This window comes from Elgaria multicarinata, chromosome 9 (assembly GCF_023053635.1).
Source record: "Elgaria multicarinata webbii isolate HBS135686 ecotype San Diego chromosome 9, rElgMul1.1.pri, whole genome shotgun sequence".
Lineage (NCBI taxonomy): Eukaryota > Metazoa > Chordata > Lepidosauria > Squamata > Anguidae > Elgaria > Elgaria multicarinata.
This window is the reverse complement of record NC_086179.1, coordinates 81,579,513-81,595,724: the sequence shown is the minus strand read 5'-3', so window position 1 is coordinate 81,595,724 and position 16,212 is coordinate 81,579,513.

Sequence of the window (16,212 nt, the reverse complement as noted above, 5' to 3'; positions counted from 1 at the left end):
GTATATTTGGATCTCCAAGGAATTCCAGAGAAAGAACACTATAAATGTAGCTATGTATAATATCAGTTTTGGTTTAAGAGGAAGCTTGCTCCCTGAGAAAGCATGGGCTTTTATGTTTAGTATGGGAAATAATAATATATAGCCCTTACATAATCCTTTGGTGTAGTGTAATGTTGGGAGTGTTGGACTATGACAGAGAAAAGTGAGATTCAAATCTCCACTCAGCCCTGAAGCAAACTATATTGTGTTTTATATTATGGTTTTATACTGTTGTTTTATACTTTGAATGTTTTTAATTTTTGTGAACCGCCCAGAGAACTCCGGCTATTGGGCGGTATAGAAATGTAATGAATAAATAATAAATAAATAATAAATGCCAATTACCCACTTTCTCAGCCAAACCCTGGGTCACCAACACAGTGCCTGTGAGCACCAATGTGTCTTCAGAAGCCTCTCTTTGCCCCTGCTAATTTCTCTAACCCTCTTGATTTTTCTTTAATTAAAATAATCATTTAACCGGGAGGCAGGCATTCTGCGAAGCAAAGTGCCGGCTCCAACAACTTATTTATTTCCCAAAATGCCTTGGAACCCTGCATGAGCCCCAGGGGAATTCTTAGAAAATAAAAACAGTGAATGGTTGCAGCCCAGCCACTTTCTTTTGAAGTGTACCCAACCAACCAGAAAAGAGAAAAGGGTAAGCTGGTGCTGGTAGGCAATGTCATGGGGCGGAGCTAGACAGGTTGGTGGGGACTGATAGGAAGTGTTTTGCCTTAGCTATGAGTTTTGCCTTTTGCCTGCATGTTTTGTGTGGTGTGCTAGCGTACTTGTCTCTGTATGTTTGGCTGGGGTTGTTGTGTGTGGTGTGTGTTTTGCTTGGGGAAGTTTACATAAGAGTTATTTTGTGTAGTGTGTGTGTGTGTATTTTGCCTGGGGGTTTTGTGTGCGTGTATAGGGGGATAGATGTCTTGCCTGTGTGCAAGAGCTCAGACCACTCTTCTGACTTTAGCATCATCATTTTGCCTTCTGGGAAATTAGTGTGTTGTGACTGGCCACACCCACCAAAGCAGCCATTTTGTGAATGGGCAAGCCACGCATACTCCCATGGTAGGCCATGACACTTGCTCAGAATTCCAAATGTGCATACTGGCTGAAAAAAGTTGGGGACCTCTGGTAACCGAAGTTAACATTAAAATTCACGAGCCACTACTGACCAAATGTTTCGATAAAAATGTAATCAGAATATATTGGGCAACATGTTGTGTATGTGTTATTTTATATTACTTGTATTGTGCATCCTGTGCTCAGAATTTGGAACTCTTTTGTATCAAATGTGCAATATCCGAGGCATGTTCTGCCAAGCTACAGCATGATCCAATCTACATTGACTTGGAAATAAGTTCCATGGGACGTATTTCCAAGGAAATGCATACAATATTGTAGATATAATCTCTTATCAAACAGAACTGTGCTAAATTTTAGTCAAGAAATGTATTGCTCAGTATTTAGTTGGAAAAGAAATAGTCATGAATCCTTGGCAGATTTTATCATCTCCAACATGTTATATCAGCCCTGTTGTCACATGTAACAACACTACCCAACACTTGCACAAGTAAATGGGTTTCCAGATTTCTTTGTCTGAAAATACAATAGCTCAGCTGTGTCACAGCGCTTACTTGAGAGGTGGAAGGAAGTACACCCTAACTTCCAAAGGAGTCGGGTGACATTTTGGTGTTGATGGAAAACTGTTTAATGTAAACAGGAAATGGAAACACAATGTAACCTGAACAGCTCCTCTATCCAGTAATTTCAATTATAAATAAACATGTTAAGTAAAAAGCTGGAAAAGACTTCTGTATGGAAAATATTGTAATAAAAACTTACTGTTCTCAAATGTAAGATACCAAACAATTCAAAGAAATAGGTTAGGTGAACAAAGTCACTTAGAGCAAAATTATAAAATTAAACGTTAGGGTATAATCCTATACTGGAGTTAAGCTGACAAAGGGAATTTAAGATTTGGCAGAAGCTTCACTAGGCCAGTAGGACACCAGAAATGCCACCACCATGATAGATACATCAGCAAAATTATCTCAAATGCTGGTGGAACACTCTACCAGCAGAGCCATTCTGCCAACAGAGAAAGGTTCCTGGCCCATGTACAGATATATTTATTTTTATTTATTTATTAAAACATTTATATCCTGCTCTATATCACAGGGATCTCAGGACGCCATACAGATAAAATCATACATATAAAATCGAACAATAAATATACAGTTCTAAAACAAATTAAACCATTAATATGTTAAAACCAATATGAAATTTTAAAACGGTAAAAGCCAATTAAAACAAGACCGTGTGCAGGCTGGTGGATTTAACCATGTTAAAAAGCCATGTCTTAACCTGGCACTGAAATTAAGCCAGTGCCAGCGCCAGTTGGGCCTCCAGGAGGAGGGCATTCCTCAGCCAGGGTGCCACAACACCTGCATATACTTGCTGTCCAGAAACAGAGGACAGTGCATTATGGAACTCACTACCACAAGATGTAGTGATAGTGATTGCTACCAATCTGGATGGCTTTAAAAGGGGGTTGGATAAATTCCTTGAGGCAAAGGCTGTCAATAGCTACTAGCCCTGATGGCGGTGTGCTATCTCCAGTATTCGAGGCAGTAAGCCTGTGTGCACCAGTTGCTGGGGAACATGGGCGGGAGGGTGCTGTTGCAACATGACTTGCTTGTTCATACCTGGCCGATGGCTGGTTGGCCACTGTATGAACAGAGTGCTGGACTAGATGGACCCTTGGTCTGATCCAGCATGGCACTTCATATGTTCTTATCCCTGTAAAGAACAAAGCAAAGAGATGGGGATTATGCCCTCCAATTGTTAGAATAGCAGGGAGTCAAAGAACCTGCATCTCTATCTTGTGTTTAGGACAGTGGGTGATCAAGAGCAAATTAATTGGACAGATGGCATTTCACTGTTATAAATAACAGCTGTTGATTCTTCATGGTTCATCACAGTGTTATACCATCAATTAATGTTAAAACATTTATGCACAAATATCAGTGGAAATTAAAATATTGATGGTCAGAACTGTTATTCTAAAGCAGCCGTCCCCAACCTGGTGCCCTCCAAATATTTTGGACTACAACTCCCAGCATTCCTGACCATTGGCCATACTGCCCGGTGCTGATGAGAGTTGAAGTTCAAACATCTGGAGGGCACCAGAATGGAGAAGGCTGTACTAAAACATCACTCTAAAATACAGCTGTTAAATAGAATTCCAGTCTCTGCTCAGGAAGTGATTTCAGAGTAATTACTATTATAATGATGTATTCCTCAAACTAATTAAAAGGTAACACTTCTGACTCACTAACATGCATATTTAGTGACAAGTAAGTTCAATGAGACTTGTTCCCAAGGGTGCTTCCAGACAGAGGGTTCCTAACACTAGTAATCAAAGGCATTGTGTAGCTATTCTATATTTTCTTCCTTAACAGCTTTTTTTTCTGGTTAGAGAAAAGACGGAAGAAGTGATGGGAAAATATGGGAGGGTTACAAGTGGAAGATGACATAATGTCGATCCCCGCCCCTGCAAATTACCATGAATGAGGCAGGCTAATGGCATGATAAAATGCCTGATGTGAAAGCAACCCAAATAAGTGTGCTGATGATCGTACCCTAAATATGACAAAGGTTTCAGATTTGAATGCTTCTGCTTTTAGGGAAATTTGCAGCATTTTTCATGCCAATATCATAACAGGCATTTGTCTCCACCATCCTCCGTTCTATCAGATGCTGAGAACATTGACTCCTGTCATTTGACATTAATTGAGTTACAGATTCAAGAAGGCTTGGAATCAATTCATGTCTGAAGAAACAAGAAAGCAAACGTAGCCCAGAACAGGTTAGAGGTTATATGGCAAAATTGTTATGCTGAAACAGCTTGCCTCAAAGCGGTGTTTACACATCACATTGTGGTGTGTCCCTGTGAAAATGGGAAGTATGAGGAAAATGTAAGGCATCTGGTTTTAATGCAAATGCGCATTCAAATATATTTTTAAACAGCTTCTCTTCAAGTGCTTTGTTGTTGTTGTTTTGTATGCCAACTTCCCTCCAAGGAGCATAAAGCAATATATACAATCCCCACCCCCATTTTATCCTCACAACATCCCTGTAAGGTAGGTGAAGCTGAATGACTGGTCCATAGGGATTTGAATCAGGTGCAGGATCTACACTACAGTTTTATAACGGTACTGAAGTGCACTGACAACTGTTTGGGCCCATGACACATTCCATATACCATTTTCAAACCACTTTGAAAGTGTTATATTCTGCTTGGTGTAGATCAGGCCGGGTCTCCCCAGTCATAGTCAGACAGTCTAACCATTATATCATACTAGCTCAATTCTAAACCTAGACTTTGGAATTTCCAGATTTCTTGACCATGCAGAGATACTAGCCCTATTCAAGTTTTCTGTACAGGAAGAGTGGAGATAGGCATACTAGCTCTGACTGCCCCCTTGTCATCCTCCCCTTCCATGAGTAGGAGGCAAGTAGTGGTAGCAGGGGGCAGAGAATTCCTGTGCGATTTAGAACCCTGGAAAATCAGGATTCTAAATTGCAGGGAAATAGAAAAGGCTCTCGCTGTCCCTTGTTTGTCTCCATCTTGTACAGGGTAGTGATGGGAATGGGGCGGGAGCAGAACTAGTATACTCATCTTCACTGTCCCTCATTGCATGAGTCATTTGAACTCCTGAATAGGGTTGTTCAACAACTGGAAAAAAAAACCCATAGAAGGCCCATTATAACAGAGCCCCCAGCTATACAACGGGATTGCTCCTCATTGAATATAAACCCAAATTTTTGTTGATTCGAATCTAGGTAAAGAGTGTCACACTGCAGCAGCAACACCAATTTATTTCCTGAATTTTTTTTTTTACAGTGAGTTATAAATGTGCACATGCGCATTATCGCATATTCAAAGTTATGGAGGAGAGAGGAGCGAAGCTATAAATTTTATACGTGGAGCTCCGGAGATTAATATAACACATAAACCAGGAGCGGGGTGTGTGGGAAAGGAACAAGGCAGCAGAGGATGCGAGAGGGACTGAACACGTCTCCTCTCTCGCGCTGCCCGTTCTTCCATCTTTGTTTTCATTTTAAAAGCTGTATCTGCCCGTTCCCCTTATAGGGGGAAAACCGAGTGAGGAATGGAACAAGGCAGCAGATGAGGATGTGAGCGGGGACTTAACATGTCTTCTTCCTCTTGCTGCCCATTCCCCCCTCTTTATTTAAATTTTAAAAGTTCCATCTCCAGACATGAAAACAGTGGGAAAGAACAAAGCAGCCAGAGGACATGATAGGTGGGAAGGTGGGAAATCGGTCAATCACTTTATCCTGCCCCCAAACCATTTCCCCACCCCCACTCCCACCTCCCATTATATGTAGTGAAGTTGACTGGCAACTGAATCTGGTGCTGCTGGACCAAAGATGCAGCATTGCCTTTCTTCACTACTTGGGGGCAGTGGCGGTCCTGTGAGCGTGAAAGCCCTTCTGAATCTTGGATAATAGGAGCAACTCTCCATGCTTCCAGACATTAGGGAGCGATAGCATCAGTTCCTATTTCCTGCTCCCTCTTCTTTCTCTTCCCTTTTCCTCTTGACTCTCCAGGAAGAAAGCAAGTAACCATATCTCATGCCTTTGCTTACTTCTTACCCACCCTCCCCCGAGGTTAGGGGCTGCTTGTTGTTAAATAGTGTTAGATAGCCTTCTCTGACTAATAGTGTTAGATAGTCTTATAAAAACACTAATAAAGCAAGTTGACTTGAATTTCTTTTAAACTGACTCTAGCTCACATTTATTGCCTCTAAAACGAAATGCTGTGTTGCCATGCTTTCCCTGTATAAAGCAATTCTGCTGGAAATCACACCAGACTTTTGAACAGAAAGTGGTATGGCCCTTTTGGAGGGGGTTAATTTTCAGGTGATGAGCACTTCGAGCACTTACAGTTCATATAAGGACTATTCCCTTCTTTTTTTCAACTTTCTTCAAGTCAATACAATGCTTCAAGCAGCTAGGAAGCCCAGCTGCCACTACCCACTTTGAAAATGGCTAGAATTTCCCTGGGAATAATACACAAATTTGTATTGCACAAATTCGCACTCACGCAAATGCATAGATCCTCCTCCCCAAATATACAATCTGCCCCTATATGTGGGGTAATTTAATTAATTAATTAATTAATTAATTACATTTCTATACCGCACAATAGCCAAAGCTCTCTGGGCGGTTCACAAAAATTAAAACCATAATAAAACAACCAAGCCTATGCGGCAGGGTCTTGCTATTCATTGTTTTACTCTGTACAGCACCATGTACATTGATGGTGCTATATAAATAAATAAAAGCACAATTACAAAATACAGTATAAAAAGCACAACCAGGATAAAACCACGCAGCAAAATTGATATAAGATTAAAATACAGAGTTAGAACAGTAAAATTTAAATTTATAGACCTGAGCTATAAACTACCCAAATTCTAAGAGTGTATCAGAGGGATAAAAAAAATTCAAATTAAGCACTATCCAAACTATTGGTGGCAATGTCTAATCTATCTCCAATGTTTTGATAAAAGTCAACCATGATAATGCGCATACTCAAAACCATATACTATAAGCAACCAAAAGTTGCAATTACAAACACATGATATATCATCTCTGTACGCAGTTGAGATTTTAAGAAGAATTACGTCATTTCCCCCTACAACTTTGGAGAATGTTCCGGAATTTCAGCGCCTTGCAAACCAGTTGTTTGTGTTTACTTACAGTGCAATCCTAAGCATGTTTACTCAGAAGTAATTCCAAATGAGGTAAATGGGCTTCACTCCCTGGCAAATGGGTTTAGGATTGCAGCCTTAATCCCAGCATAGGATTTCATGGAAAATTCTTCTCAGTGTGTTTACCAAAAATCAACAACCCATAAGTAATGCACAATCCTTTTGTTAGCAACTAAATCATTCCTATCCTGCTTGTTGCAGCCTAATGCAATTGTGGATTAGGTCATGGTTTTAGGAATACAAAGGTCATGTTTCCTTCGCAAACACAACCTTGTAGCCCTGCTGAGCGAAAAGTGGAAGGGGAGAGGGATTTGCAAGGGGAAAGCAGCATGTGTGTGAGGAGTGATCCCCTCCCCTCCATGCTAATCACCTCCTCCCAGTGCCAATTTGCATCCCAAAAGTAATGGCTGGGGTTCAGAAATGGAACTTAGCTGGATAGCATGCAGTTCTCAAACATATCATTTTCTCCAGGCCAGCCGTTCCCAACCGGCTGCCCTCCAGATGTGTTAGACGGCAATTCCCAGTTTGGAAGGATGGGGTTGAAGTCCAACACATTTGGAGGACACCCAATACATTGAGTTCTTTAGGTTTTCCTCTTAACATGCATTCCACCTTTCTCCAATTAAGTCCATTTGCTCTTGTTCCTGATGTTTCTTTATATCCAGAGAAGAAGATGGCCCTAAACTCATTTGCAGGTGTTATAGAGAAAGGGAGGAAAGAAGGCAAACCTCAGTCCACCAGCCAACATTCAGTGGACCATCTTGTATCCACAAGTTGTTGGGATTCTTGCAAAGGAATGGCGGGCTGGGTGTGCTTTGATTATCTTGCAATGATCTTCTTATGATCTGATGCCAGAGTGCTTACTTTGAATGACTTCAGATGGATTAGTTTGGCTTGAGCTGTTAAGAGATTTTGAACATGCCCTCTTGCTCAGTCAATTGAAATCACGTCAGCAGACAGAGGTAACCCTCTGCCTCTCCCCAATCCACTTGGGGCAAGTACGTTTGCTCCAAGGTATGGCAGGCAGCTGCCAATCACCATGCATGATCTTTTCCTGCCCTCCTCTGACAATCTCAGCTGAATATTGAATATCTGCCCAGCCCTGAGCCCCAATAAGTGCCAGCCTCCACTGCAGGGATTGCATGCAAAATAGCGATTTTGGTGACAGCAATACCAAAATGGTGGGTTGACGCCCATCAGGTGTTTATGTTCTCTCGAGTATTAAAAATGTCCTGTGTTTACCCAGCTAGCATGTCAGGAAATTGGTTCTAGATTAGCTGAATCCCTGATATGTTAGTTTTGTATATGCAGGGCATTTTTAATAATAATAAGCATTCATATTTATTTATTTATTTATTACATTTATATACCGCCCCATAGCCGAAGCTCTCTGGGCGGTTTACAAAAGTTAAAAAGAGTGGACATTTAAAAAGTATACAAAATTTAAAACCATAAAAAATATAAAAACAACAGTATAAAACAGTATCCATTTTAAACACAACAGTTCAACAGTTCTATTGAATCAGAAGTAGTACAGTCCAACAACAGCTATATTTTATTATTAATATTTAAATACCGCATAATATCATAAAATCTCCAAGCAGTTCACATATAAATATTAAAAAATAACATCCAAATACACCATTAAAAACAATTTTAACTGAAAAATAATATATGTGAGTCTGCTGCCCTTGTATCTCAGATCTTTAGTGTTTTCAAACTCCAGGAATTCAAAACCTTTGCTGATGTATAGTGTGGGAGCTTTCTTCATGAGGCTGTTAATGTGCTGTATCTACTTTCGGTTTTGTTGCAGAATTGAGTTCTAGGCACTACACAAAGACTGTTTCATTTCCTGCTTTCCCACAACATAGCATCTAGGTGACATTGTGGTATAGCAGCATAGCACAATTACACTAGTGGGAAAAGTGTTTTCGTTTGTTTTCACAAATAATACTGCATTGTTTCCTACTCAAAAGCACTGCCTGAAGGTACTCTATAGACACAGAAGTGAAACTGGAGGGTCACGATGTCATCAAACGAACCTGTAAACAACCATAAGTAGAGAATGATGAATACATAATGGATGTCTCATGTAGAAAAGATCTGGGACTTAAAGCAATGTCTAAAATTATAACTGAAATCAGCAAACTTTCTCCATGGTAAGCACAACAATATTGCAATGTAGCCTCAAGAAAGACAATTCTGTGCTACTTATTAGTGAACCTTCAGGTCATGGATTACCTGGAATTCTACCACAACTGTAGAATAGGATACGCCATCACTGTAAAAATAAAGCAAGTCTTTCCAACATCTCATTAGCTTATATTGCACTTTAATAGGATGGGAACCATGAGTCAAAGCTTTAGTCCACATCTTCCACATCAGTCCACAACTGATCTTCGATAGGTTTGCAGTCCATTGCATTCAGAATTATATTTATCATCTTATTTCTCATTTATTGAATACATTTTATATACCTCCTTTCTTTGAGCTTAAAACTCTAATTTCCATATACGTTGCTGGAATAAATTTGCATGTTGCACTGCCAAATAAATTATCAATAAGAATCTCTCTGCCCCCACTCCACCCCCTCTGACTTTTTCACATCTGTCATCCAGTTCAAGAACCAACATGGAAACTCCATCGGTCAATGCCATCTGGACACTTGATAGTCTCCAGAGAGGTTTTTGCCTATAGATCAATGGGCGGATTATTCTCATCCATAAGTGGAGCTTGTCATCCACGGCGGAAAATACAGATAGTATTTCATCTCATACATAAGCAAAGCACAATGTCCACAGAGAGAAGGCACAGTAGCACATTCATTTTCTTTAACTGTTTCATTAGGCTGTTGTAGAGATGACCCAGTTGAAAGGAAATTATTCATGCAAAAGGAGACAGAACGAGAGATAGCCCGCAGCGCATTGGTACAAGTTATGGCTCCCAAGGGGGTTGGAAAGTATGCAGCATGCTGTTCAAGGGGTGTGTGTGTGTGTGTGTGTGTGTGTGTGTTGTACGCTGTCATGTGACCTAAGATGAGTTATGCCTTTTGCTACACTTGAAATCACACCACATGTCACAAAATGTTTCTTCCTTAACTGGAAGGAAATACTAAAACATGCACCAGCAAATTATACATCCAGATTGACTTCCGTATATGTTCAAATACAGATATTAATCAGCAGCATTAGGGGACTGGAGGAGAGGGTTAAGTAAAAATCACCTAAAGGTTATCATGTCCCCTCTTTAAAGATGTGGAATAATATAGGATGCTTTTAATACACAAATCACCCCTATAAATGGTTATTAATTCCCAACTGGAAAAGTATTCACTACTATTTTGGATATAATACAGCAGTGTTGAACCTCAGGCGCGTGCCACCTTGCCCTGGCCACACCTCTTTCCACCTAACCACTGTTCATTTGGTGGTTCCTGTCATGATAGGGCCTGTTCCCCTTGGTGTGGGGGAAGGAGTTTCAGGCTATCAATCAGAATCAGATTCTGAAGCACAAGCTGAAGAAACAGAACTAGAAACGATCCATCTTACACTGCAAGTGGGGGAGGTGTTTCTCCCAGGCTCTTCACCCGCCATGGAGGAATCTTCACCAGTCCTTATCAATGAAAAGATTAACAACTCACAGTCTGTGGGAATTCAGGAATCCTCTGATGAGGAGGGTACTTCAGAGCTGGCAGATCCCAGGGTCCGCCGTAGGTTCAAACAGGTGGAGCTAAAGGTAGGGGAGAAGCGGTCACCTCAACTAGCCTCTCGCCAAAGGCTTCTTCCAAGAAATCCTTCTTGAAGAGAAAGGGCCTCAGGGAAAGGACCTTCTTCCCTTTTCTTGAAAGAACAATTGTCTCGCTTAGTTTAGCCAAGTGTTAAGTCTAGAGGAAAGTTCCTAGGCTTTAAACTCTCTTGAAGTGCAAAGAGATGTTTATTTACTGAATAAAGCTTTGTGGATTACTTGGCAGGCTTCTTTGTTGTCTTGCACTTCAGCGGGAGGGCAAGGAAACATGACAGTTCCCTTCTTTTCATATTTTCCCTCCCATTCTAAAAGGTTAAAATGCCTCTTCTAAGGCTTAGTTAACTCGCAATAAGGGCTTTAAACTACAAGCTGCTGGTATTGGGGGTATTTTACTTTATTTTGCATTTTGGCCTTGCCCTTTTTTGCCTTTGGCCCCATCCACTAGTTGAATGTGGCCCCTAAGAGCTTCTCTGAATTTGAATTTGGGCCTTGGGCTGAAAGAGGTTTGACACCCCTGATATAATGGTTCGGACCACCAGGTGATGATGGCACTTCTGTTCATGCAGGTGAGGCGGAGGGGAGTCCCCTATGCTACATACTGTTCTGTTCCAGAGAGCACCCTCAGTCCTCACAAAGAAATTCTTAGGACTGCAACTGAGCACGGAAAGAAGAAGATCTGAGTGACAGGACTTCAGTCATTAACTAAGTCTGGATCCAACCGTACATGTTTATATTACTTTTTGATATCACACTTATGTCCCAATCACTATATTTGAGATTTCCTAAACATCCAACAGAAGCATTTATTTATTTAAAGTTATTTATTCTTGGCATCCTTCCAAAGGCAGCTTACAACAATAAAATACATAAAAACAGTTCACCACTTTTCTGTTCTTCTTCCTGGCATCCTTTCCCCCCTTTTACCTCCCCCCACTTTTTGGGACAGTGACTGGTGTGGGACAGTCTTTCTGCAGTAGGGTAACAAAGCCTATTTGCTAGTATCCTTTCCTCCTCATGCTTTTTCATAACTTTCTTCCCCAACTGACAACACAGTCCTCCCCTAAAAAAATATACCTCACTTGCATGGCACTTAAACCAGCATAGCATGGTTTCTATAATCTGCCATCCTGAACTGAAGCTGCTGTTTAAAAAAATACACAGGCTTATTTTCTTTTATATTGTTCTTGCAGCATCTGAGGCACAAATTATTGCATAAATGCATCGTTTATTTTCATTCAGTCTGTTTATATGCAAAGTCAGCCTGAAAAAAACCACACTCATCTATAGTATACTAACCTGTCCTACATACTGACCTACTAGTGACCTCAGCTGTTGCTCTCAGGGACCAGCCTTTGAAGGTCGAGTCAGTAATGTCTTTGCTAGCCTTTTCTAAGCGTCTCTTGAGTATAAACCATCAATCATGGCAAATTATGCTAGCCCTTGATTGCTTGCTAAGTTGCTGGATGTACACTTCTTCCCATTAGGAGGCAATCTATCCTATTCTCTTCTGAATTAGCATTGAATACGAAATAAGTTTGAAACCCGCTCTTAAAGGTCAGAGTGTCTGTAGAAACCTATTTGACATGTATTCCATCAATCTGTTTCAGAATAAAAACACTAGAGATCGCTTTCTATTTCCAAAAGTGCAACTAATAAACGCATTGGAAAAGATCACCAGAAACGTAATTCAAGATCATTTTATAGATTGGTGGGTTGGTTTGGGAGTGCCAATAACAACAGCACTTGGACATCAAAATGCTGAATGTTACACTACTGATGTTTATGATCTATAAACAGTTACATGTTTACAAACATATAGCCTAATAAGAAATGCTCAGACCCATGTAAAAAAATAATCTCAGAATGATCTGAGCTTAACTATTTAAATTACTTTGTAACATTCTGCTGATTTAAAATATCTGTGTACTCGTATTATTTCTGAGTACAGCCTGATAAAGCCGGATCATGTTTCCTTGGAATGCAGTCCCACTAATTTCTGTAGGACTTATTCTCAAGTATGATTGGAAAGCTGTTATTGTCGTTGTTCTTATTCAAGTTATTGATAGGTGTTTGATTCGATTTTATACTGATAAAAAAATTCTCTGGTCCCCCCTCCCTCTGCCTTAGATGAAAACCTGGTCTTTATTAGGTCCAATCTTAAAAGTCAATTACAAACTACATAACACATACATACAACAATATTTATAGCACAATCTTATGAGTGTCTCACTGAATTCATTTGGACTTATTTCCAATAAACAGGTTTAGACATCTTGCTCATACTTGTCCATTATTTAAATTTGATGCAGCTAAACTGACTACTCTTTGCACCATACAAATATTTCTCTCTCTCTCTTCCTTCTGTTGAATTTTGTTGAAATTCTGTGGTATTCCAAGTATTTTAAAAATCTGCTTCCTCGTAGCATCCATTGGGCCTCTTCACTCACTAACTTTAACATGCGTCCTTCCTCAGCTCTTCTTTTTCTTCTGCTGTGGTTTGAGCGTGGGCGTGGAATGCAAAAAGCTATCTTTAAGCCCTGATTACAGTGTTCAAAATGAGCACCACAGAATATAACTCACAGCAACTTTGACCGTGTCCTTATGGCAGGGCAGAATTTTAAATATATCCCTAGCATCTAGTACAATATAAAAGCTCTAAACTAACAATGTTACTTTAATGTCAGTGTTATTGTCGGTGCAAGACAAATCTAAACAGATGATCTGGCATCATGCAGTAACATCCTGGGCCTTGTGTATAGCAATTTTGTTTTCTTTTGTTTTGAAAACACATTTCAAAGCCTATCTATTTTAAGGGGGTGGAAATAATCCAAGCGTATCTCAGCCTATAGTTATGCATTTACACGAATGGCTGTAGATTTAGCTTCTATTCACTGTAATAATGTTAGGAGTTTACTAATTGGTTTTTTTGTCAGTCCTTTTCCCTTTTAAGAGAGAGCATATTCAAGGGTACATGGCTGCAGCCATTTTTGTAGAATGTAGATTTTAATATTCCAGTTCTTTTCATGCTGGCTGTGGTAATGGGAACTGTAATTCAACACCTGCTGTTAGAAAGTCTTGCATGACTTACAGCAGAGTTGCTTTATACAGAAAAAGTGTGGCAATACAGCATTTAGTATTGAAGGCAATAAATGCAGACTAGGGCTGATTTAAAATACTTCACATCAATTTACTTTATTAATGCTTTTATAACATTGTCAGGGAATTTAAGTGCACTATTTAACTAGAAGCATCCCCTAAAGGTGTGTATGTGACTGTAAGTGACATACACATGTAAAGACACAAAAGAACAGCATTGGACTTGTTGCAGGAAGAAACAGTAAGAAGGAATTGATCAAGCAACAAAGATAATCTCTATTGCCCCCTGGTGTTGCAGAAGTAAGTCCAATTACTTCTGCATAGACATGCATAAGACTGTGCTGTAAGTCTCCGTAGCCCAGTACTGCCTGTTCCAATGGGCAGTACCTCCCCAAGATCTCAGACGAGTCATTCCAGCTCTGCTATCTGAGATCTTTTTAAATGGAGATGCTAGGAACAGAACCTGTGGTTTTAATGTAGTTATTTGTGCATTTCTAAAATTTTCATGTATTGTTTTGCTTTAAAAAACAACAATAACACCTATGTTAACCTGTCCTGCATCCCAGGCCTGAAGGAGTAGAAAATGAAATCATCATGACCATAATCTAGGGTTACCAACTGCCCTGAAGAAGGGACTCAACCTTTTTGAGTGAAGGGAAACATTTGGAATTCTGAGAGTGTGTTTGGATGTTTTCATAAAATGGCTGCCGCAAGTTGGGGGGGGGGGCTTGCCCATTCATAAAATGGCTGCCATGGTAGGCATGGCTGGTCACAAAACAATACTTTTGCAGAAAGCAAACTGTTGACACTAAAAGAAAAGTAAACTGCCCAAGAAAGCAGAGGTAGGGTTTCAAAATGCAGAAGCACTCTTTTTAACCCAAATAAATATGGGGCTGAGGGCAGCACTTCACTTTGCAGCATGCCAGCCTCACAGTACAATCTATCTATATCTAGATAGATAGATAATTAGATAGATATCTTAAGAAATAAAATAAAACCCAGAAGGGACAGGCAGCGTGGTGGGCACCAAGAGGGGTTGATGCCATGTTGGTGGAGACCCTTGGCACCATGCACCTACACAACTGACACCAGCCTGATCTGCAGGTAGCAGCAAGTAAGCTTTTAATTTTGAAGAGATAAGTTATCACTTACTAATGCCTGCAGTTCAAGTGGCAGTTCAAGATGAAAGAAGCCATTTAAAAGGAAAGGAAAGAAAAGATGAACTGGCAACCCTGTCATGATCAAACAATTATTAAGCATTTTTGTGAGTGCTGAATATGCTACAGAAATCACAAATCCGGCAGTTTTACTTTACAGGCATCCACATTATTTCTCTTTCTCTACTGAGAATTTTAACTTCAGATCAAAGTAGCTGGGCTTCGTTTGAAGTCTGGGTTCAAATTAAGGGCACAGCAGGGCTAAGCTTAATAAATTGTTTTCAGTACAAGGTGCTGGTAAATATGGATATGTAAAAAATGTACTTTGAAAATGTCCATCTGAGGATAGATGGGCGTTCAAGGTAGATAGACATGAGAGCCATCTTCTGTCATTTTAGCGCTACCTGGGCACTCTTAAAGATATGATGGCCTGGTTCAGATTTAATGACCATGGTTTACTGGACTGAGACTGTGAAACTGACCCAGGAAACCATGGCTAAATAGACCAGTATATCTTTCCTGAAACCTTTCAGAAAGGGAAGAGACATGGCAGGAACATGTGGGCACAGAGCTCATACTCAACCTGTTAAGCCATAGTTTATCAGTCCAAAATCATTACACTTGAACCAGACCAATAGCTACAAGGTTGATCTGCCCACCTTTTGATTACATTGTAAAAAAGAAAAGAAAAAAGTTACCTTGCAGAATTCGAGATAGAATTGCACTGACTCTGCATTCCTGCAGTACTTTTCAGCATGACCAGCGGGTTCTAACGGTGTTTTTTTGCATGCAGGCTAGTGCTTGCTTTTTGCTCTCAGATCTCTGGTGCCTTGACCGATGACATTTGCAGGCTGTTGTATGCACTTGAAGAAGCGTTGCTGCTTTGTAAATAATTTGCCTCCTGAGTATGTGGTTGAAGATGCTACGTCATTTCTCATCTTTCACCTGTCTTGTCTTGTGCAGCATGTTCTTAAACGTGCTGAGTAAGAAGTCCATTGAGTTCATGGGACTGCTCCTTTAGTAAATTTAGGATTGGAGCTCTAATCTTTTCTTCATGAAGGAGTGAGATTCCTGATATTAAAAAGGAAACATTATTGATTAAATAATAAAGATAACATTTACCATGCTACATGGAGCTCTCTCTAGAGCTGGCTTCTCTCTGTATATATACCAGATAGCTCATGAGTGACTATAATCCACCATTGACTATTTAGCCCACTGTTAACTATTTAATTCATTGTTGGTTATCATGTTGTCCGAACCCAGTCTTTATTTATTTACCATGCTTTTAAACCACCCAATGGCTGAAACCATCTGGGTGGTGTACAACACATCAAAACATAACACACAAATATAAAACAAGCTAAAACAGCCCA